Below are 24,728 nucleotides of genomic sequence, written 5' to 3'. Positions count from 1 at the left end.
ACCACTAATTCCTGTTTTAAGTGCAATTTTTTTTCCGGAGCAGATCTTTGAGCGATGAGCTGCCGAAATGAGTCCGATAACAGTGGATGATTTGGGCTTCTCTATATATATCTCTCTCGAAACACTACCTACAAACATCCAGAGCACGAATACAAACCCACTCAATCAATATATTCTTTCTTCTGGTTCGGTATTCACAGACTATTCAGAATAGCGTTCACAAGGCCATTACACCTCTATGACTGTCTACGAGGAATATGCATATACAATATTATATTATGTTCTAGTGCATAAATCACCAATATATATTTTACAATCCTTTGCACCAATCATCATGTTGATCGTAAAAGTCCCACAGAATGGAAGCCCATAGCACCTGCAGAAAAAAAGAGGTAACACAAGACATAAGTATTAACATACCAAAGAGAATAATACATCACACACACACACACACACACACACACACATCATTCTTAGAAAAGCAATGTTGGGCTCTACACCGAACTGGCCAGATAAAACAGTTTTGGCAACAAGCAAAATGCACCCCAAAGCCCATTGAGAGGGTCCACTCCACCCAAAGGGCTCTACTTGGAAAGGGTAGTATTCTTGGCTCAAAAAGTGGCAAATAGTTAATAGTAAAACAATCCTTCTATCAAAGTTCTGAGTCAATCATATGACCCTATAGAGATCCAACTAATTTGCTAATAGCGATACCAATACTTCCCTTGCCTCAAATTCTATGATAGTGGGGCTTCTCCCCTAGATGATATCCCAGCATCCATTACCCAAAGGGCAATGAGCTACAACAGCCACTTTTTGCTATATAGTGGAAATTCTGATATTAATCCTTCCTCTAAACTCCTTCAGGACCCACAGCCTTTCCGAATTCCTGAACCTTTCATCCATTCAGTAATAACTCCCACGCCCAAAGAAGGCCCCAACATCAAGTTTACACCTCAAGAGGGAAGCCCAGAACCTATTTTTCCTTCACAAAATAGCATCGAACACCCCTTTCTCCCAACATCAAAAATTGTATTTCAACGATCATAGAAGGGCAAAAAGGCTTCTCCTATAAATACAATACCAATTATAGATATCCTCTTTTTTTTGTGTGCTATGAGTATCTATTTTTTAGGACCTTCCATGGCAGGCAATCTCTCCTCTAAATAAAATCTATAAAATAGGATGATTCAAGATCTCAATATCTCAATCTTTTTGGAGCATATCTATAACCTATATCCCACATTAGCATCAAATGTTCAAACCAATGTTGTCCATAACTTATTTTGTAGTTACTTTTAAAAACGTTACTAATATGAGTGTCTATTGTATCTGTATCATACATAACGTACTTTAAAAAGGGCCAAAAAGTAGTTTCGTGTTTTTGAGTTTTAAACACTTCTTGAGGAACTACTCTCTTATTTGTGTAAAGGTCATTCTCTCATTTGTATAGAGGTCATTAGAGAGGTATTCACGCACCCATGTGAGAGAGGGATTTGGAGGCGGATCTGTGAGCAAGGGAAAGGGCTTTTGCGATTTCATCAAGAAAGAATTTTCACTATTTTTTCACTCAAGAAAGTAGGTTAAGGGAAAAAAAAAACATATCATTTGCTTCTTATCGAGTATTTTTTTAAGATGGCATCTTATTTTGGGCCCGTACTATCTTACAACCTGGGTTCAAAGGTTCCTCGTAACCTTTTCATATCCACCTTTTAAATATGAATTTTGGCCATGGAGCATACCATAGAACACGGAGCATTGATATAAAAATAAACATTTCTTACTCATCACTGGAATCATCTCGATCAATTTCTCTGTTATCTATAGCAGACTTGAAACACAATAAAAAAAATTTATAATTTTTATGAAATTAACAATTCAAAATTGATAGAGTAGAAAGTTTAGTGACTTATGTACTCCCTGCTCCAACTTGAAGACAGGGGACCCGATCTCTTTTTTTTTGCATATATTAATTCAAGGACAATTTAAACATCTGATTGCTTTGACATAAAACCTAAGCCATCACCTATGCTAACATTTGATGAAATAATTAATATGAAAACATAAACAAGCCACTATGTCTTTTTTGCATCCCGGTGTGATCATCGCAAAATTTTTCCTCTCTTGGTGTTTCTTTCTTTTCCTTCTATTTTCCTTTCTAACCTCTATTTTCTCCTTTTTTGAAAGGAGAAAATAAAAGAAAGAAAAGAAGAGAAAAGAGAAAACAAAGAAGAGAGAGAGAGGAACTCTTTTGCAAGGTCTCACTTGACCTTAATTTGAAAATATTTAGAAAATTAACTCACCTCCGTTTTGAAATATTTGCGAGAAAAATTGAGAGACGGGGCTCGCTCGTCGGTACGAGGTTCGACCATTCCTGGCGCCTTTACCAGGGGTCAAATTTATGCCTTTGCTTTACTAAAATATCATCTAAGAATTTATCCTAAATCTAAATGCATAAAGAATCATGCTTGTGCAATGCAAGGATGTATGCTCTTTTTGAAAAAATGATTTTGAAATCTCCAAGTGTTTCTGAGATGAATTTGAGATAGATTAGGAAGGATATTTTGAAGTTCTAAGTCTTTGAAATGATCAGAGTTGGGAAAATAAATCTTTGAATTTTTGAAAAGAATGATTGGAAGATGAAGCTTCAAAGTCAGAAATGAACTTTGAATTTGGATTTTGGACCTGGATTTAGGAGAAGGAGATGAAATTTGAAGTGATATTGAATTCTAGATTTAAGGTTTGAAATCAGGATGAATTCGAGAAATCCAAATGGTATTTAAAAATAGAAATGGATTTAGGAAGTCCAAATGAGATCTGAAAATGGAATTGGATTTGAAATCCGGAAATCAGGATAGAATTTGAATTCACGGTCTGAATCCAAAAATGAAATTTGAATATGAAATCTGAGATCCAAGATGGAATTGGATCCAAAATTTGGAATGGAATTTGGATATGAAATCTGAGATCCAAGATGGAATTGAATTCTGGATCCTAAATGGAATTTGGATCTGAAGTCTGAGATCCAAAGTGGAGTTGGATTCTGGATCCTAAAATGGAATTGGATCTAAAGTCTGAGATCCAAAGTGGAACTGGATTCTGGATCCTAAAATGGAATTTGGATTTGAAGTTTGAGATCCAAGATGGAGTTGAATTCTGGATCCTTAATGAAATTTGGATCTGAAGTCTGAGATCCAAGATGGAGTTGGATTCTAGATCCTAAAATGGAATTGGGTCCAAGATTTGGAATCCAAGATGTAATTTGGATCTGAAGTCTGAGATCCAAGAGGAAGTTGAATTCTGGATCTTAAATGGAATTGGATCCAAGATCTGAAATCTAAGATGTAATTTGGATCTGCAGTCTGAGATCCAAAAAGTGGAGATTGCACTTGGAAATCTGTATCCTAGTTGGGATTGGGATCTAACTTTGGATTTGAATTTTGAAAGTCCAAATGGGACTTTTGAAGATGGATCTCGGTTTTGAAAACCCAGATTGAATTTAAAATTGAGGAAGAGTCGAATTTTGAGATTTAGAATTAATCTCAAACTTTGATTTTGAATTTGAAGATAAGAAGATAAACTTGATTTTAAATTTGAAATCTGAAGATGAATCAGAAATTTCAAAGTTAAATTGAACTTTGAAATTGGTTTTGAGATATTGATTTGAATTTGAATTTTGAATATAATTTTGAAATTTCAAAGTCAAATTGGACTTTGAAATCGAAATTTTGAATCTTTGAAATAAGATAGAAGAATGAATTGAAATACAGATTGAAGAAAGATATTTGAGATCACTTGAAGTTTTGGGAAAAGAATTTTGAAAGTATGATGATGTTCTATCCTAAATGATGAAAGGAATTTAAAGAATTTGAGATTGAATTTAAAAATCATATCTCATTTTTTAAGTGAATTAAAATATGATTGAAGATATAATACATCCCTGGCTATGGTCATTGAACATATTATATAATAATCCTATTTGAATTCGGGTGAAGAATGAAATATATTTTGGTGCTTTTATAGAGTTTAAAATGAAATTAACTCTCAATATATCCTGACTATGACCATTGATATATATTTTGAGCCAATTTCAAATTAAACTCTAATAAAAAAAGAATATATTTGAAAATATGATGATTTTTGAAGAGAATCCAGTGTGGATCCAGTGTTATTCCATAAAAGATAAAAATCATAAGTTTTGTTTACATCCTGACTATGGCCATTGAGGTAAATCATCGACTTAGGATGAATCACCATTTATAAAATAGTGCACGTGTCATTCGTGTTTCACCATTTGTGAAATTTTAAAATAAAGGATAAAAATGAGATGAAGCACATGGTTTATGAGATTAACATGCTCATACATTCTAATCTAAGACTGGAAATATAAAGAATTCTCATTATATCTGGTTATTACAATTTAAAACTCCTAAAAAGGAAAAATGACATTTTCTGCATGATTCCTGCAAAACACTTGGTTAATATGAAAACAGAAGAGAAATTGCACATATCACATTGATTTCAGAGAGGCAAGTAATGAGACATTCATAAACCTACTTTGTGCGTAATACCCAATGAAACTGCATTGATGATCCAAAGAAGGGTAACTATTAATGTGTTCATATATGTATGTATATATATGTGTACATATATATATATATATATATATATATATATATATATATATATATATATATATATGTATATACATATATATATAACATGGATGTAGAATGAATATGTGATGACTATGTGGGGGTTGTGGGTTACAACAAGAGGTGTTGAGTGCTTGTAGTGTAGTGAAGTGAAAGCAATGATGGGTTAATGTGTGGTTTAATGAAAACACACAATGGGGATGGAGACGCTAAAGTGGATGGGTGCAACTGCTAAATATGGTGGTGAGGCACTATGAGCAAGGTGCAAATGATGCGAGTGAATACTGGCAAGAGCAAAATTTGACAAAGCAACAGTATTGTGATGATGGCATATATTATCATCATGAAATGATGTTGTGCATAAATTGCACATAGGGGATGGTGTGTGTTGTGGGAGTCATCATAGAGATGGCTATAGTGCAATGAAAGATGGGGAAAAGAAGGCAAATGGATATGGAAGAGGTGTCATGGGGTTGGAAGATATGATAACAATGTAGTGGGTGAAGTACAAGTACTAATGTAAAGATAGCAGTAGCAATGGGCTGTTGTAGGGTGAAGGAAGCACACAGGTGACATGGAGGTGAAGTGGGTGTTGTTGGTAATAGTGTAAACGGCTGTGGAGCGGGTGGGATACCTGTGCAAGTGAGAAGATATATGCTGATGTTAATGCAAGTGTTTCAGCAATGTTGCTGAGTGGAGGGTAGCATGCTGTGACAGGTAGGTAATGGAGGTGCTGTGTTAAAAAGAGCATAAGTGTAAATGAGTGTGGTGCTAAAGGGGATGTTGGAGTGTTGTGAGTCTTAGTGAAGATGGGTGTTAGGTGCTGCCACAAGTGGTGAAGGTGATGCCGTGGGTGGCAATAGCAGGAAGGTGAATGGGTACAGAAAATGACATTTATGAAACTAACACCTAAAGAGTGGGTGTGATATTGTGCAACAGTGAAAAAAAGACAGATAGTAAGCATATACAGGAAATACCAGGAGTATGCAAAGGTGGAGCGTGTGCATTGTGGTAAGTAAAGTAGCAGTGAGGGTGAAGGGAAGTGTATATAATGAAGAGTGTAGATATGGTTAGTGCCAAATGGATAAGGGTAGGAAACATAATTTACAGCAGCTAAAGAAAAAAATCACAATAGTTTGCTGCGAAAGCTGAAAGATCACAACAATTTGTAAGCTATGGTGAATGGTATATTTTGCAGAAAATCCGCACCAAGTGAGATGGATATGGCAGGTAGATGATGAAGTTGGGTAAGAAATGTGGGACTGGTGACTGCACAATGGACATGCTGGAGGTATGGACAAGTAGGGGTTACGCGGGGGAGGAGTGCACGTTAGCTGCTGTGCAGGAGATAAGATAAAGGGCATTATTCTATAGCAATGCAAAGAAAACGAGAAGTTATGCTACAACAATTTATTGAAGACAGGATGACAACATTATATTTACAACAATTTTACCTGTTTTGCAGAATCCATCTATCAAGATTTGATGATGGAGCTCGTCGGGGAGCATCCCTTATCAATCATTTCATGACATATGCACATACCTTTTCCTTAGCTTTTTGGCAAATCAATCGCAGTCTCAGCCCTGTAGGATTGGTCTAGGAGCACGATTCTTATATCTCGTGGAATGCACCTGCAAACCACAGTTCCTTGATATTCATATATTTTTCAGACCTTCTGGTAAAGGGGCCATTCAATCAATGTATCTTGCATTTCATACCAGACCATGACATGGAAAGCAGAGCAGCCGTTTCCCATTCACTCAGAAGGTGCAAACCGATTAGGGCCTCAATGGCACCAACCACGCATCCTCTCCGAAGCTATCCATTCTGCAACATATCTTAGAAATGAAGCTCTGAATATCCCTAATGTCTCCAACGGATACTCCTCTTGGCTTCTTGGTTAGGACGTCAATACATTGAGCGTAGCTCCCCATATGGATTCTCTTCAAGTTAGCCACTAGAAGCACAACTTCTAACTTCATCTCTTCAACCTCGATTTGAGATTTACTGTCCCTGTTCGTAATGAATCGAGCAAAGCTTATGCGCAGGAGGCACTAACACGCATACTTCCAAGGTTTCTCTGTGACAAGTCTTTACAGCAGATATTTTACAACATATTAAAACGAAAATCCACTTAAATTAAGCGAATAAATCCTAGCCAATCAAACATAAATGCTGGGTAAGAGGAGAAACATGTTACCGAAACCATGAAGACGCAGAGTGGATTTAGCCATCACTGAAAGGGGTTTACGGTGAATCAAATCTACTTTCACCATAACTCAGATTATCCACTCAGATTTTATCTCAACATCAAATCAGTTATTACAATAGATGGGATTGACTATTCGCTTACACTTTCTTCGTGAATCCCATCCGTTACTTGAGTTTTTCTCCTCCAATAGATTAGAAACCCATTTCAGCAAATCAATAAATCAACAAAGAAGTTGGGAAACAGGGATGCTACGAAGAAGTGGAAAAAAACAGTATGTAATGCAGAGAGGATGAATCATGTTGTTCGTAGATGAACGATTATGATGGTGGCATGCTAATGCGCAATATACCATAGGGGAATCAAAACACATAGGGGCAAACAGAAGTTTGAATCAAAACATCAACCGATTATCTGGAAATGAAATCAAATGCAAGTAGGAAATTATAATAAAATCATAAAGGGAAATCAACAATAAAACAAGTTGTAGATTGAAATACATGAAAATGTAAAATATAAAAGAGGATGAAAAGAAATGTTGGTACGGGCTATTCCGTTGCTGTAGCAACAGGTAGGATGACACTGCTATATACGGATCATCCCTACCATCTATGCATTATGATGGGAAATAACAGAGAAAAATGGAAAAGAACGAGATCAAAAACGGAGAAATACAGTAAATGAAGGACAATTTCACATAAAATTAATAAGAGGAGATAGATAATCACTTACCGTAGCCCTCCTGAGTGATGGTCGATCTTCCCTCGCTTGGGAAAAACTAGGGAAATAAGAGGAAGGAATGAAAAAGAGGAGAGAGGGAGAAAGGATCGGGAGGAGATGTAATGGCCAATCGTGGATGCTGGATGGAAATGGATGATGGTGGATGATATTATCGACCCCCTGAGGGTCGATTTTATAAGAGGTGGTTGTTAGGCCCCTCTCAGATCGGGTCCCCCATTTTATAAAATTTTCTAAAAAGAAGGTTTTAACAAAAGTTTTTTCTAAAAAGTGTTTGTTACAAACTTGATTTTTCAAAAAGGGTGCTTTTAAAAGGCCATTTGTGTTTTCTTTTTCTATTTTCTTATTTCTTTGTTTTTTCCTTGACATTTTCTATATTTTTTTGTATTTTTGAAGACAAAAACTCTAAAAACTAAGGAATTAAAACTAATTTTGCAAAATTTCAAAATATTTACAAAAGAAGGGTTTTTTGAAAAATCAGGGTTATCTTGGAGAAATTTCTTCAGAAAATGGGTTTGGATCCAGGTTTTGAGAAAATGTTCAAGTTTTGAAACTCGAATCGAGAAATACAACGTGATGGATCCAAACGGATATCAGATGGACTGTCTGAGCTATTTAAAAACTATTTTTGGTATTTTCTGTAATTTTAATTTAAAAGTTGAACAACGAGACTAAGATTTGGATCTTGACAATGAATCTGGATCCGAAATCAAGTCAGATATATATAATGAATTTAATTTCAGTAAAACTTGAGAAATGAACTGGAATTTATATTTAAAAGTGACTCAATTGCTCAGAAAATGAAATTAGGGGCAAAAAGAGAATATTTAAAAGATTTTGAAAAATTTGGGGTGTTCACAGATGCCCCTCTTTGCTACTAAGCCGGTTGAAAGCCGAGCTTAGTGGCAAAGAAAACACTCCAAATTTTGAAAAATGCCCCAGTCAGCAGATCTGAACTCGGTGTGGGAGAATTTATTTGAAAAGAGGCGATTTCAGGCTTAAAAACATTATCCTGAATGACTTGGGGGAGACGAAATCCTCGAAAATGATAAGACTGAATAATAGAAATGAGGAAATCGTGATGGGACTTTGGGCGAAGATCCCGAAATGATGAAAGATAAGAATTTTGATCAAGTCTCATGGGTGAGGCCAGATCAGCTTTTTGGAATGATTCAGGTTTAGCCCTTAACCTGGATGGGGCGAAGATATCTCAAAATAACCTAAATGGGGAAAGGAATATATGATGACCTTGATGGGACATTTTTGGAAAAAAAGATGATGCTTAAGTAGGATCCTGTCCTGGATGGATATACAAAGCATGGATTCTCGATGGGAAGAACCATGATGGGACTGGAAGAAAATACCTCGTCAAAACGAGGAATCTCGTCAAAACGAGACTCAGGTTTAACCCAAACCTGAAAAAGGAAAAATACCTCAAGGTATGAGGTTCAGGCTTAACCCTTAACCTAAAGCGGACGACCAACTGGAATCCTCGAATGAAGAAAACATAATGGGACCTTCGGAGTTTGGACGAACAAATCCGAAAGAGGTTTGCGAAAGAAGGAAGATGGGGTTCCCTAAAGCTTGGAAAAAGGGATGATTTTGAGCGACTCATTGCTGAGACTGAAATAGCTTTTGAAATTGATGACCTCTCGCAGAAGGTATAGGTTTGACCCTTAACCTGAGTGGGTACGACCATACGGATTTCTTGAATAAAGAAACTGTGATGGGACAGGAAGAGATACCTCTTCTGAACGAGGCAACTCTTTTGGGAATGTGAGAGATGAAAAATAAGGAGATGTGAGACAATTCTTTCGACAGTATGAAAGGTGAACAAGGTACAAGAGGCAAATCTTTCGATAATGTGAAAGATGAATAAGGCGATCCTTTTAACAGGAGCAAGGTGATTTTTTTGACAAAGCAAAATATGAGTAAGGAGACCCTTTAACCAGGAGAAGGAGAATCTCTTGATAAGGCGAAAAGATGGATAAGGCAATCCCTTTTAGAAAGGAGAAGGCGAATCGCTCGACAAAGCGAAAGACGAATAAGGCGATTCTTTTTAGAAAGGAGAAGGCAAATCTTTCGATCAAAGCGAAAGATAATAAGGCGACCCTTTAACAAGGAGAAGGAGAATCTCTCGACAAAGCGAAAGATGAATAAGGCGATCCTTTTTAGAAAGGAGAAGGTGAATCTCTCGACAAAGCGAAAGACGAATAAGGCGATCCTTTTAGAAAGGAGAATGTGAATCTCTCGACAAAGCGAAAGACGAATAAGGCGATCCTTTTTAGAAAGGAGAAGACGAATCTCTCGACAAAGCGAAAGACGAATAAGGTGATCCTTTTAGAAAGGAGAAGGAAAATCTCTCGACAAAGCGAAAGGCGAATAAGGTGATCCTTTTAGAAAGGAGAAGGTGAATCTCTCGACAAAGCGAAAGACGAATAAGATGACCATTTTAAAAAAGAGAAGGTGAATCTCTCGACAAAGCGAAAGACGAATAAGGCAATCCTTTTAAAAATGAGAAGGAGAATCTCTCGACAAAGCGAAAGACGAATAAGGCGATCCTTTTAGAAAGGAGAAGGCGAATCTCTCGACAAAGCGAAAGACGAATAAGGCGATCCTTTTTAGAAAGGAGAAGGCAAATCTTTTAATCAAAGCGAAAGATGAATAAGGCGACTCTTATAAAAGAGGGGAAGGCAAATCTTTCGACTATGCGGAAGAAAGAAAAGGCAACACCAAGATATATCAAAACAAATGTCAAGTTATTATTTCTTATCAGGAAAGCTGGAAAATACTACCAAAATGATAAAAATTATAGTTGTTTCAAGGTAATTAAAGGTAAGCACTTTCGAAAGATGTTCCTTTTCCCACCTAGAGTATTACCTCCAACTGGGTTAACTCTATAGAATCCAGAATCAAAGTCAAATTATTATTGTTGGTTTTCTTCAAGGAAGCTATCAATTTCCTTGATATGAAAAGAGAGAAAATATTCTTAGTTTCATAAAAGCGTTTGAATGAAGAGATATTGATAGAAGAATTTTGCATAGATAAAGAAGATTCTTGATAGTTTGGGCAGTTTGATATCCTGGGCATTTTCCCATGATGATCTTTTCGCACTCTTTTGAGTCATGGAGCTTTTCTTGGGCTTTTACATCATCCTTCATTTTGGAGATGTCCTGACTTTTCTCTCTTTTTCCGGGGAAGGGTACGTCACAAACTCCTTCATCTTGGAGATGCTCCGATCCTTCTTTTTCTTTCTCAGGAATTAGGCTTGATGACATCGGTTCTAAAAAGGTCTTTAGATGATAGCAGAAATCAAATATCTTTTAGGGTTTTGTCGGTAGGTTCATCACACTCGCCTTCATCTCGACAGTGATCTGAACTTTCCCTGGAAGGATCCTTCACAAACTCCTTCATCTCAGAGATGATTCAAACCTTCTTTGGTCCCAGAGATCTAACTCACCTATTCGTCTTCATCTTGACGACAATTGAGAGATCCCTTTTGCGGATATTTGATTGCAACTCAAATGACTGAGGAGATATGGATTAGATAGGTTCCTTTTTACTGCCCGGGGTATTTTCACTGTCTTACTGCCAAAGAATAATCTTTAAAAATGTGTCATAGCTATGATCAATAGCAGCTCACTTATGGCTTTTCAACATCATTGAATTTTCCTTCGCTAGTCATATCGAGGATTTTTTCTTCATCCTCTTGGTTGACCAATCAAAAAATTTAAAGTTTGAGCCTTTCTTCATAAAAGCTTCACCCTTTTGGAATGAATACTAAGGAGATTTGAGGAAATTCTTTATGTAATAAAAGTTTGAGATCAACAACTATTTTATGGCAATTTGGCAAGATATTCTTGAAATCCTTGATGACAAAACCTTTGCTTAACATCGAATTTTGCCACATCAGTGGGATTCTGGAGAAAAATCCAACACGAGGCTAAATTCTGAAGGTAAATACAAATTTAAAGTTCCGAAGACAAGCTTGGCATAAAACTGGATTTTGAAGGTAAGCCTAACTCAAAAGTTGGTTTTTGAAAGACCATCCGGATCAGGACTCAGGTTTTATAAGGAAAGCTGGAAGATTCGAGTCGAAACTCGAGTCTTCAAAGGAAAGCTAGGAAGTTTGGTTGTTAAGGAGAGAAAATTTAGGTCGAAACCCAAATCTTCAAGGGAAAATTCGAGCTGAAATTCAAATCTTCAAAGGAAAACTTGGAAGGTTCGGATTTTTGAAGGAAAAGAAGACTCGAGCTAAAACTCAAATCTTCAAAGGAAAGCTGGAAAATTCGATTCGGGGCTCGAATCTCAAAGGAAAACTTGGAAAATTCAGATTTTTAAAAAAAGAAAACTCAAGTTAAAAACTTAAATTTTTGAAGGAAAGCTGGAAAGTTCGAGTCAAGGCTCGAATCTCAAAAGGAAACTGGAAAGTTTAGATTTTGAAGGAAAGAAAACTTGAGTTAAAACTCAAATCTTTGAAGGAAATCTGGAAAATTCAAGTCGGGGCTCGAATCTCGAAGGAAAACTGGAAAGTTCAGATCTTTAAGGAAGAGAAGACTCAAGTTAAAACTCAAATCTTCAAAGGAAAGATGGAAAGTTCGAGTCAAGGCTCGAATCTCAAGGAAAAAGTTGGAAGTTCGAGTCAAAACTCGAATCTCAAAGGAGAATCGGGAGTTCGAGTCGAAACTCGAATCTCAAAAGAAAATCTTTAATCAGAAGATTGAATTTTGAAAATCGCCAGTACGAGGACTGGGATTGAAAGTTTTGAGAATGACCAGTTCGAGGACTGGATTACCTGACTTGCAATGAAGAAGATCATCATGGTCGATTGTGGTCTGATTTCAGGATTATTCCCTTATCCTGAACAGGGAACGAATAAAATTGAGGCAATTTGATGAAAAAGGGATAGAGATTGACAGAAATTAAGGAAAATTGAGGAAAGATTGATGAAGATTGAAACCTGAAGGCTTGCAATTGAGAATTGAATAACCTGAAGGTCAAAATTGAAATTAGAGTCTTGATTTTTGACGAATGGTTAGTGCAAAGACTGAACCTGAGGGGCTAAATGATCGGTCAGCCAGACATTAGCGCGGGTGCTAGATGTACCACTGCAAGTACTGGATTTTGTCAAGAAAATGCCCCAGTATGAGTACTGGGTTTTGAAATTGCACCAGTATGAGCGTTGGGTTTTTGGATGTACCAGCATGAGCACTGGGTTTTGAAAGTGTACCCGCACGAGCTCTGGCTTTTCTGACCGAGAGTCGGAAGAGGAGACTGGCATCTTCAAGACATTTGGAAATTGAAGTGAGAATGATTGTCGGGGTTTTCAGGATTATCCTTTATCCTGAAGAGGAAGAAGGAAATAAATTTGACAAAGATTTGGTGAAGAATAAAATTGATAAACATTTAATAAAAAAGGATTGATAAAATAAATTTGATAAAAATTTGATAAAGAATCAATAAAATTGACAAAGAAAAGACTGACGAAAGTCTGGTGAAAATTTGGTAAAAATTTGATGATAAAAGGGACTTCAGGATTATCCCTTATCCTGAAAAAAGAAGGAGAAATGTCTCGATAAACGAGGTTCAGGTTTATCTTAACCTGAAAGGGAAAAAGAAAATACCTCGAAGGCCGAGGTTTAGGTATCCCTTAACCTGAAAGGGTAAAAGGAGAAAGGAATACCTCATGGGAAAGAGGCATCAGGTTTATCCCTTAACCTGAAAGGGTACAGAGTTGATAAAATTTAATAATATTGAGGAAAGATTGATAAAACTTTATAAAAATTTGATAAAATTGATGTAAACTTGATGGAAATATGAAAAATGAATGAAACTGATAAACATAACAAGAGTTAACTGAAAATTTATAAGATTTGAGAAAACGAGTTTGTCTGCTCCTGCCTGCATATGGGATCTTTAAAGTGAGAGGAAAATGTTTATTTTGAAAGACAAGTGGGAAATTATTTTTGGGAAGAAAATCAACCGCAAGAAGAATGATTAGTGCGAGATCTGATCTTTTAAATCAAACATGAGAGATCATCATGAGGGTCAATTTTTGAAAGCAATGGTTTGAAACCTAATTTTTGAAAAAAAGATCAACAATAAATCTGATTTCTGAAAATAACAGTTCGAAACTGATAATAAGATCAACACAAGGGTTGATTTTTTTAATATAATGTTTTAAAACCAATCTTGGAAGATAAGACCAACACAACGGTTGATCTTTGAATATAATGATTTGAAACCCATTTTTAGAGAATATGGTCAACACGAGGGTTGATTCTTCAATGCAATGGTTTGAAAACCTATTTTTGAAAATATGATCAACACGAGGATTGATTCTTCAATGCAATGGTTCGAAAACCTATTTTTGAAAATATGATCAACACGGGGGTTGATTTTTCAATGCAATGGTTCAAAACCTATTTTTGAAAATATGATCAACACGAGGGTTGATTTTTGACAAAAGTTGGATAAAAAAAATATTTGAACTTTTTGTTATGAAGACTTTCAAATTTTCATGATTTTTGAAAAACCCTCATAGGTAATATCATTTCTCTCGTGAATGATGTCAGGGTTGTCCCGTATTCTGAAAAAGAATAGGAATTTAATGCGGTTTAAATAGAAGCCGATGACGAAAAAGATTTTTTAAACAAAAATATAATTTTTCAAAAACAAATGTCCCTGTGTGGCAGAGAAAGGAAGTATTTTGATATCAAAGATATGAAGGAAAATTGACATTTCATTAATGAGTAAAACTAATAACAAAAGAGTGAAATATTTACAAGTACTTTGACAAAAAGGTCACAAAAGACTGAGCTGACTAGCCCCTACAAGGTGACTGGCAAAAGGGGAGGAAAGTAGAAAATTCTGGCATGATCAATCTTCTGAGTAGTCCGGGAGAGGCTTGGTCATGATGGCTAGCTCGTCTTCATCTTCGTCTTCAACAAAGAGACTCTTGTCGACACAATCATGAACAATAGTTTTGAAGACGAAGCAGTGATCGGTGTCATGCCCCACTGCTCGATGGAACTTGCAGAACTGATTCATGAACCTTCCCATGACTGTGGAAGGATTCATGACTTTTGGGAGTTTGACCAATCCCTTGGTCAACATGAATTCAAGGGCTTCTTTGAGCGTTTGCTTCAGAGGAGTGAACTCGCGGTCATTACTCCAACCTTCAGGTTTATCTTTTCTTTTTGCGGAAAGTTAGACTGAGACGACTTGTCATTCTGCTTGGAAGACTTCTCCCCTTGAGCTGCACTGTGGTTCTGGCCACTTTTGTTGTCATTTTTGTTTCTTCTGCTGCTGTCATGATCATGGCTGAAGGTATCAGCTGCATGAGTGAACGGTGCCTTCTTCTTCTGGTCTTGGATGCTCTTAATCAAACGCATGCCTTCGTAGAGCCCATTCTCCATTCCTGAGTCGAGTCATTCGGCTCGCTCAATCAATTTGATAAAGGACTTTGCCGGAGAAGTGGCAATGAGGCTTCTCAAGGGTTGAGAGAAATTGTTGAGGATTATTTGCAATGCATGCTCCTCTGGAATGGGAACCTTTGTTGAGAAACTCGGTTTTGATGTCACATAATATGATACACTGTCTCATTTGATTTTATATGATATGATAATATGTTCTCTTGAAATAATGTTATATTATGACTGAATATGTTTTGCCATAAATCTAACGAGTATTTGATGCAAGGATATCTCACCCAATAAGGATGGAGACTTCCTGTTCAAGTACAACTATGGTGCAATCATACTCCTTGAAGAAAAAGTTTGATGAGCCATGCTTTCCTAAAGTTCAAATGAAGATATCGGCTACCTCAAGATGAAGATTTTTTTCTTCTTTAGAGTCATATGTAACAGAACCTTCAGGAACTTGCATATTGCATATTACATACTCATTCATAAACACTATATCATAAAAGTATATGATAGTTTCAAAAAACTCCTTTTTGAAAACCAATAAGTGTACCTTCTTACAACCTTTTATGAAAAAGATATTTTGTCATATAATAATTGTACCTTCTTACAACCTTTTATGAAAAAGACATTTTGTCATTGTACCTTACACTATATACAAGACAACATGAAAAAAGGAATGTAGGAAAAAGACAAACAAACATAACATCGACTACATAAGAAAAACAAATAAAATATGTTTTTGAAAAGACTTTAGTTATCTTCTTTAATGAAATGTTTCTTAATACAAGAAGAAGACAAAAACATAAATCGGCTACACATAAGAAAAACAAATAAAAGATGTTTTTAAAAGGACTCTAGTTACCTTTTTTCATAACCATAGAATGTCGACTTACTTGAAGTCATCATTCTCTCTACAAAGCATTAAATGCCTTCTGTAACAAATCCTTGTTAAATATCTTTCTCAAAGAATGTCGACCTTCTTTTGGTCCTTATTCTCTCTGGAGACTTTGAAAAACACAACATAAAGAAAACACTTGACATGACTATGTACAAATAAATATCTCAAAACACTCATAGTACTTACACTCATTTAAAGCAAAGAAGTACTAATATACCTCAAATCATTAATTAGAATAAAGACAAAACTACAACCCAACGTTCAATGTACTATTGTAAGAAATAGACTTTTTACATAAAATATGTAAACAATACAACGACTAGTGTACCCTCTATTTTACTCTTATGGAAAAAGGCATTCTCGATATTCTATAAAAGATATTTTTGAAATGACATAACATTTCACATTTCAAAAAGTTACAATTCCAAAATGTAACGACTACTTTTTAAAGGCTATATAAACACACTCAAATAAACTATTCAACAAAGGGGAATGAAATAGACGTGTGAGCTTACAAAGAGAAAAATTTCTATTCGTGATTTGAAAAGAGAGCCTTGAAGAAGAAAGAGAAAAAGAAAAAGGAAGAAAAGAGAAAAAGTCAAGTCCAGCTCTTTGACAAAGAGTATCCTCTGAGTGACAAACAGAACATTCTTAGAATCCTTCATTCGTGCATTCATATCATTCTGAAGGTTCTATAGGAAGTATTGTAACTCTGTTATTCACTGTATTCATTATTTGTTTAAAGAAGTAGACCTCTGTGAAAGAGGGTGTTGCCCTTCTCTGTTGAGAGAAGAAGACCTCTTGGGAAGAGGGTGTGCCCCTTCTCTGTTGAGAGAAGAAGACCTCTTGGGAAGAGGGTGTTGTACTATTTATCTGGTAACTCGGATGTTATAGTGGAATCTCAAGTGGTTTGCTTGGGGACTAGATGTAGGTCTGGATATTGACCGAACTAGTATAACTTCTGTGTTTTATGTGTTGTGCCTTATTGCTTAATTATTTTATTTTATCGATCATTATCAAATTTCACTATTCACCCCCCCTCTAGTGGAATTTCATTTGGTATCAGAGCAGGTTTGCTGGTTTCGACGTAACAAGTCTTCCAGCACAAATGGCATCTACCTCTTATGCTCGTGATATTGAAGGTCAACATGCATCTCGTCCTCCTTTCTTCAATGGCTCCAACTATGGATATTGGAAGTGCAGAATGACTATCTTTCTCAAATCCATAGACTTTGCTGTATGGAAAATTGTTGAGCATCCATACACATCTCCATCCGCAGACTATAACTTATGGTCTGATGAAGAAAAGAAAACGGCAAACCTAAATGCAAAGGCTATGAATGCCTTATATTGTGCCATTGATCAGAATGAATTCAACAGAATATCTATATGTGAATCTGCATATGACATTTGGCATTCTTTGGAGGTTATTCATGAAGGAACCAACAAAGTAAAAGAAGCCAAAATATCATCTCTTGTTAGAAAATATGAGTTGTTCAAAATGAACAAAGATGAACCCATCACAGAGATGTTTACCAGATTCACCAACATCACTAATGATCTGAAATCTCTAGGTGTAACATATTCCCAGACTGAAAAGATGAAGAAAATCTTGAGATCTCTCACAACTGATTGGGAGAAAAAGACTACTGCTATTGAAGAAGTTCAAGATTTATCTAAACTTACATTGGACGACTTAATAGGCAATCTTATGGCCTATGAAGTCCACATGAAAGAAAGAAGGGAAGAAGAGCAACCAGTAAAGAAAATTCTAGCTTTCCCAGCCCTATCTGAGAATGAAGACTCAGATAAAGAATCAGAAATTGCGCTACTTACCAGAAAATTCCAGCGCTTCATGAGAAGGAACCGGCTTCCAAACAGGCACAAGGAAAGAAAAGATCTTAAAGAAGATCCCATGTGCTTTCAGTGTAATAAGCCAGGCCACTTAAAACGTGACTGTCCCCTTCTCAAAAGAAAGTCCAGAACTGAGGAACCAAAGAAGAGGTTCTTCAAGAAAAAAGCTCTGCATGCTCAATGGGATGATTCAGAACCATCCACTAGTGAAGAGTCAAGTGATGATGAAGCCGAAACTGCAAATATGTGCTTCATGGCAAACGAAAGTTTGGTAAGTGAAATCTCTGATTTTTCCTTTGAAGAACTTCTAGATGCTTTTCAAGAACTATTTGAAGAATCTAGAAAATTGAGTTTCAAAAATAAAGTTTTAAAATCTGAAAATTCAAAGCTTTCTCAAGAGAATGAAAAACTCAGCAGTGAAAATTCTGAGTTGAAAAAGAAAAATCTTTTGCTTATGTCTGAAATTTCTTCTACTAGCTCCAAAACTAAAGATATGCAAGTAGAAATTTCAGAGCTAAAAAGTAAAACTGAGAACCTCATGAAAACGGTTTTCAAGTTTACTAAAGGTAAAGAGAACTTGGATAAACTCTTATCCTCTCAGAAGGTCTCCTTTTACAAGAATGGTATTGGCTATTCTCATTTCAAAAAACCTTCTTGTATAAATCAAAAGACCACGTTTGTGAAAAGTTCATCTGAACCAAATAAGGAGTATTATAATGATAATCTTTTTAACTCCTCTAAAGAGATAGACAAACCCAAATCCAAATGGATATGGGTTCCAAAGTCTAACAAAAAAGGACCCGATTGGGTACCAAAAAGGAGATTTACTTAATGTGTTGCAGGCTCCAAAGAAGAAGAACAGATGGATACTAGATAGTGGATGTTCAAAGCACATGACAGGACATCCAGACCTTTTTGTTGTTCTTCATCATAAAGAAGGAGGAACCGTCACCTTTGGAGACAACAACAAAGGTTTGATAATTGGTATTGGAAATATTGGTAACATAGACAAACCTCTTATCAAAGACGTTCTCCTTGTTAAAGGCTTAAAACATAACCTACTAAGTATCAGTCAAATGTGTGACACATGTTATAATGTTAGCTTTAATCATGATACATGCCTCATAGCTGACACCAATGAAAACATCATCTTAAAAGGTATAAGAAAGAATAATATATATGAACTGTACCTAGAAAACATCACAGAACATTGCCTCATAGCTAATAATGACACTCAACATCTATGGCACATGAGAATGGGCCATGTCAATTCTAAATACATTTCTAAACTAGCTAAAGATAAGTTAGTACGTGGGTTACCCAACATATCTTTTAAAAAGAATTATTTTTGTTATGCATGTCAATTAGGAAAATTGTCAAAATCTTCTTTCAAATCAAAAAATGTCATTTCAAGTAAAAGACCTTTAGAGCTTCTCCATCTGGACCTTTTTGGTCCTTCTAGGGTAGCTAGCCTTAATCATAATAAATATGCTTTTGTCATTGTAGATGATTACTCAAGGTTTACTTGGGTAATATTTTTGAAAAACAAAAGTGACACGTTTTGTCAGTTTGAAATCTTATGTACAAAATTACAAAACGAAAAATCGTGTTCTATTGTTAAAATCCGTAGTGACCATGGAGGAGAATTTGAAAATGAACTCTTTGAAAATTTTTGTAACTTGCATGGTATTTCTCATAACTTTGCCTTTCCTAGAGCTGCATCTCAAAATGGTGTAGTAGAAAGAAAGAATAGAACCCTTCAAGAATCTGCCAGGACTATGCTCCAACACAATAATCTTGCAAAATCTTTTTGGGCAGAAGCTGTTAATACTGCATGCTACATAACAAATAGAGTTCTCATTAGACCCTTATTAAATAAAACTCCCTATGAACTATTCTATGACAGAACTCCAAGAATAGACTATTCCAAAGTCTTTGGATGTAAATGCTTTATCCTAAACACAAAAGATAGCCTGGATAAGTTTGATGCTAAATCTGTTGAAGGCATATTCTTAGGATATTCAAGTCATAGTAAAGCATACAGAGTTTTCAATAAGAGTCATAATACTATTGAAGAATCTATGCATGTTAGTTTTTGTGAATCTATTGATCAATCTGTTCATATACAAACTAATGATGATGATGTTGAAAGTACAGATTTATTTTTAGATAACACAGCTAAGTCTAATGAAGATGATCACCAAAGAACCTTTGTCGATATCAAAGATCATCCTCAAAAGCAGATTTTGGGAGAACTAACAAAGGGGGTTCAAACTAGAGCTCAGCTAGAACAGATTGCAAACATGGCATTCATTTCTCAACTTGAACCAAAGAAGATTGATGAAGCCATCATTGATGAGTTCTGGATGCTAGCCATGACTGAAGAACTGAATCAATTCCAAAGAAATGACGTTTGGGATCTTGTACCTAGACCAAAGGATCATCCAATCATTGGGACAAGATGGATCTTCAGAAACAAGCTAGACGAAACAGGTAATGTTATAAGAAACAAGGCCAGACTAGTAGCTCAAGGATACAACCAGGAGGAAGGTATTGACTTTGATGAAACATTTGCTCATGTTGCTAGACTTGAATCTATTAGAATGCTCTTAGCATATGCAAGCTATATGGATTTTAAATTATTTCAAATGGATGTTAAAAGTGCTTTCTTAAATGGTTTTATAATTGAAGAAGTCTATGTAAAACAACCTCCAGGATTTGAAAATGAACAATACCCAGATCATGTTTTTAAACTCAAACGTGCTTTGTATGGTTTAAAACAAGCACCTCGTGCTTGGTACGAAAGACTTAAAACCTTTTTATTAAAAACTGGTTTTTCTGTTGGCAAAGCAGATTCTACACTATTTGTCAAAGTAGTGAATAATCATACCCTAATTGTTCAAATTTATGTCGACGACATCATCTTTGGATCTTCTAACAGCACTCTCTGTGAAGATTTTTCTAAGTCCATGCAGAAGGAATTCGAAATGAGTATGATGGGAGAACTCACCTACTTTCTTGGACTGCATATTAAGCAAACCAAGGATGGAGTTTTCATCAACCAATCTAAGTATGCTCGTGAACTTCTGAAGAGGTTCAACATGAACTCAACTGCTTCAAAATCTACTCCTATGAGCACTACTACTGTGTTGGACAAAGATGAAGATGGTAAGTCTGTTGATACAAAGGTATACCGAGGTATGATAGGATCACTTCTTTATTTAACTACTAGCCGTCCAGATATAATGTTTAGTGTTTGCTTGTGTGCTAGATTTCAGTCAAATCCAAAAGAATCACATCTTAAAGCTGTAAAAAGAATAATGAGATATTTAAAAGACACAGTTGATTTTGGATTATTCTATTCAAAATCCTCTACATTTGATCTAATCTCATACAGCGATGCTGACTTTGCTGGAAGTAAATCTGACAGAAAAAGCACAAGTGGAACATGTCACATGCTAGGGCACTCACTAGTATCATGGTTCAGTAAGAAACAAAACTGTGTATCATTATCAACTACTGAAGCCGAATACATTGCTGCTAGCCTAGCTTGTACTCAAGTCATCTGGATGAAACAAACTTTAAAAGATTTTGGTTTAAATTTTGAAAATACAACTATTTTCTGTGATAATACGAGTGCTATAAACCTATCTAAGAATCCTATTTTACACTCACGAACTAAGCACATTCAAATAAGACACCACTTCTTAAGAGAACAAGTCTTAAACAACATAATTAAACTAGAATTCATACCCACTAATCAACAGTTAGCAGACATATTCACTAAACCATTAAAACATGAAGACTTCACACGAATTAGAAGAGAACTAGGAATATGCAAACTAAGTGACTTATAAATTAATCACACTTATTATAATACTTCTTATAAGTCTTGTTTAAATCTTATTTTAAATTGCTTTCCTTCTTATCGATTTTTAGTTAGTCAAACTAAGTTTCCATATTCACGTGTTCTTATAAGACATTCTTTATGTCTTTCAACTTGTCATCTTTCAAGTACACATCCATTATAACTCCTTGTCCTATCTCCTTTCTCTCATATCCATAAAAACTAATTATATTAAAAGCTATCATAACAATGTTCACATCACTCAACTCCTTTATTATTTTTGTCCTTTATGATAACTTGTCTTACGATAAATTGTTTCACCTCTCTACTTAGTTTATGAGAACTTTTACTTTTCATTAGTTAGAATCGAATGACTTTTTTTTGGTCCTTTTATTTTTTTAAGATCTAGTTGCTATATTCTCACGTAAATTGCCTTTACTATATCATTTGATATATCATAGATTACGTACACTCTATTATCATCTCTCTCATATACAAATTAAGCCTCCATTCTTGTCAATTCTTGTTTAAAACTTAACCTTATTCTCTAATAACTATGAACTTCCTCAAATCGAGCTTCCTTAAGAATATAAACAATAATTCATATCAATCATAACATTATGTCTTTCATCAATCATGTTTTTTTATTACTTCTTTATCCTACACAAAAATCCATATATGTCATCTCATTTCTCTCTATGACAACTCACAATTATTACTCTTCACTCATAAATATTTCCTTGTCTCCTCATTTCATCTCTCGAATACATTTTTTTTGAATCCGACTCCTCCATGTCTATTCTTATTGTTAATCTATCATTTATCAATTCTTATATACTTTTGACTCTTTCTCTTTTTTGTCTCATCATCTCTTTTACCACTAGTCAAAGTCCAAATGTGTCCTTCTCATATCTACGTATACTCATAAAAATTGCAAATATGAAAACACATTAATCATGAAACATTTTTTTTGGCACTCTTTTCTTTAAAATGTCATATCTTTCAAAGTACACATCACATGATCACCCTATGACCTATTTCCATAAAAACTATTTCTATATTAAATAAGCAATCATGACTTTTCTTTCCATCTGTGACCTTGCCTCTCTCTTATTGTATATCTCACTAAAATCGAGAATCATTAAAGTCTTGTCTCCAAGCAAACCTTTATTTATTCTACCTCTACTTTATGTCATATCTTAATCAAGTAAATGTTGTCCTTTATCACCTTTCTCTCCTCTCTACATATCCATATCATCTTTTTATGTCCTTAACTCTCCATTCACGTATTTAGAATCCCTCCACATAGAGTAAAAAGTTGTTTGTTTTATTAGGCCATTATTTTCAAGATCAATCATTTTTTTTTATTCAACATGACACCCCATACTCTATTAATGGTTTCTCTCACTAGTCGATAAACTCACCCATAGTAAAATCTATATATTTCAATACTATGTCCTCCTCAATCTAATATAATACACTATCCTCAAAACATTGATTTGATTTATCATTCACAAGTCTCTTACCTTACTACTCACGGATTTCCTTATTTGACTAAAATCTAAAAATTACTCACTTCCAATGTCATTCATTTCATATCAACAATTATTTTCTTCTTTCTATTTAATCAATTGGTTCATCTCTTACCATTCCATTCAAACTTTTCTATCCTTCTACAAACTTTCTCTCGGTTCAAGCTCCTTTCTCTCCTAGTGCTTTATTTTCAAGACATTCGATAATGGCTTCCTCCTCCACCAATGTGATCACCTCCGCAGATCTAAGGTACCCAGACCTAATTCACCACTTTCAGTACATTAGCACCTTGCCAATTCAAACTGGCAAACTAGTAAACTTTGACGCCTTCACATCCCTTGACCTCCATACCTCTCTTCAAGATTTTGTTCCCATCTTAGGAATGACTAACTCCATGACCTACTATCCTAGTCATCATCAAAATTTTCTACACCAACCTCTCTGTAGACCGAGACCACACCACCATTACATCCATGGTACATGGAAAACTCATCTCCTTTAATATCTCTCAACTAGGCTGCATTCTAAACCTTTCTTCCTATGGCATTGAGATTCCTAACATAGTTCCGATAGATCGAACTGTGTTTAAGAAAGTCCTTCTCTTTACTCGCTGCACCCATTTCCCATGGCATACGAGCAATCTGAAACCTCATGCTCTAATACTCTCACACATCCTCTCATCCAACGTCTTTCCAAAGCTTCCTTCCAAGGGTTTCGTGGCAAACGAAATCTCCCTTCTCCTATATGCAATCTTCTGCAACTTTCCCATCAACTGGTCCAGTATCATTTTTAATAACATGATCAATTTTCGGACCTTCCACTCTCTTCCTTTCGAGTACTTCATCACCCATATCCTTCAGCACTTCCAGGTGCCTCTCCACCAAGACATCATTCACCGGTCTGATCATGCATTCAATGACTCATACCTCCCTGAGGAAGGGTCCCCTCGAGATCACTCTGACGATGAAAGCACCAGTGAAGCTGATCCCCCAGCAAGCTCTGACCCCGACATCTTCTCTACCCTCGTCGACATCCAAAATACACAGGCTCTACTTCTTAGGAATCAAGCCTCTCTTCAACAGGCCTTTGACTCCTTGACAATGGGCCAAGATTCACGTCGTCACCGCCGCAAGCTCAATACCACTGACTCTGACTAAAACTCCTTGTCTGTAATAACTTTTAAATTACTTTTATATTTGGTCTGTAATAATTTTTTTTCACTCTGATCCCTCCTTTTTGTCCATGACAAAGGGGGAGAAAACCTGTCTCCATTATTGGAGAAATATTCTCTCTTTAAACATTATTTCACTTTTTTATCATATTATTATTTCTATGCATAATGTCTTTTTGACAGGGGGAGCATATTTTGTCATCATCAAAAAGGGGGAGAATGTTGAGAAACTCGGTTTTGATGTCACATAATATGATACACTGTCTCATTTGATTTTATATGATATGATAATATGTTCTCTTGAAATAATATTATATTATGACTGAATATGTTTTGCCATAAATCTAACGAGTATTTGATGCAAGGATGTCTCACCCAATAAGGATGGAGACTTC

General features: G+C 35.6%; 1 protein-coding gene across 1 annotated transcript in view; it reads right to left on the bottom strand.

Annotated features, from left to right (window-relative positions):
* Window positions 1–150: 150 nt before the first annotated feature.
* LOC149821004 (ubiquitin-like protein 5) overlaps window positions 151–24,728 on the bottom strand; it is a 36,083-nt gene continuing 11,505 nt past the window's right edge. The window contains exon 3 of the mRNA XM_089982801.1: window positions 151–376. The gene's annotated coding sequence lies outside the window, so the exon portion shown is untranslated. The remainder of the gene's footprint in view (window positions 377–24,728) is intronic.

Source organism: Nuphar pumila, chromosome 12 (genome assembly GCF_984573655.1).
Source record: "Nuphar pumila chromosome 12, dmNupPumi1.hap1.1, whole genome shotgun sequence".
Taxonomy (NCBI): domain Eukaryota; kingdom Viridiplantae; phylum Streptophyta; class Magnoliopsida; order Nymphaeales; family Nymphaeaceae; genus Nuphar; species Nuphar pumila.
The sequence above is the reverse complement of the archived record's forward strand: the minus strand, read 5'-3'. Positions and strand labels throughout refer to the sequence as shown.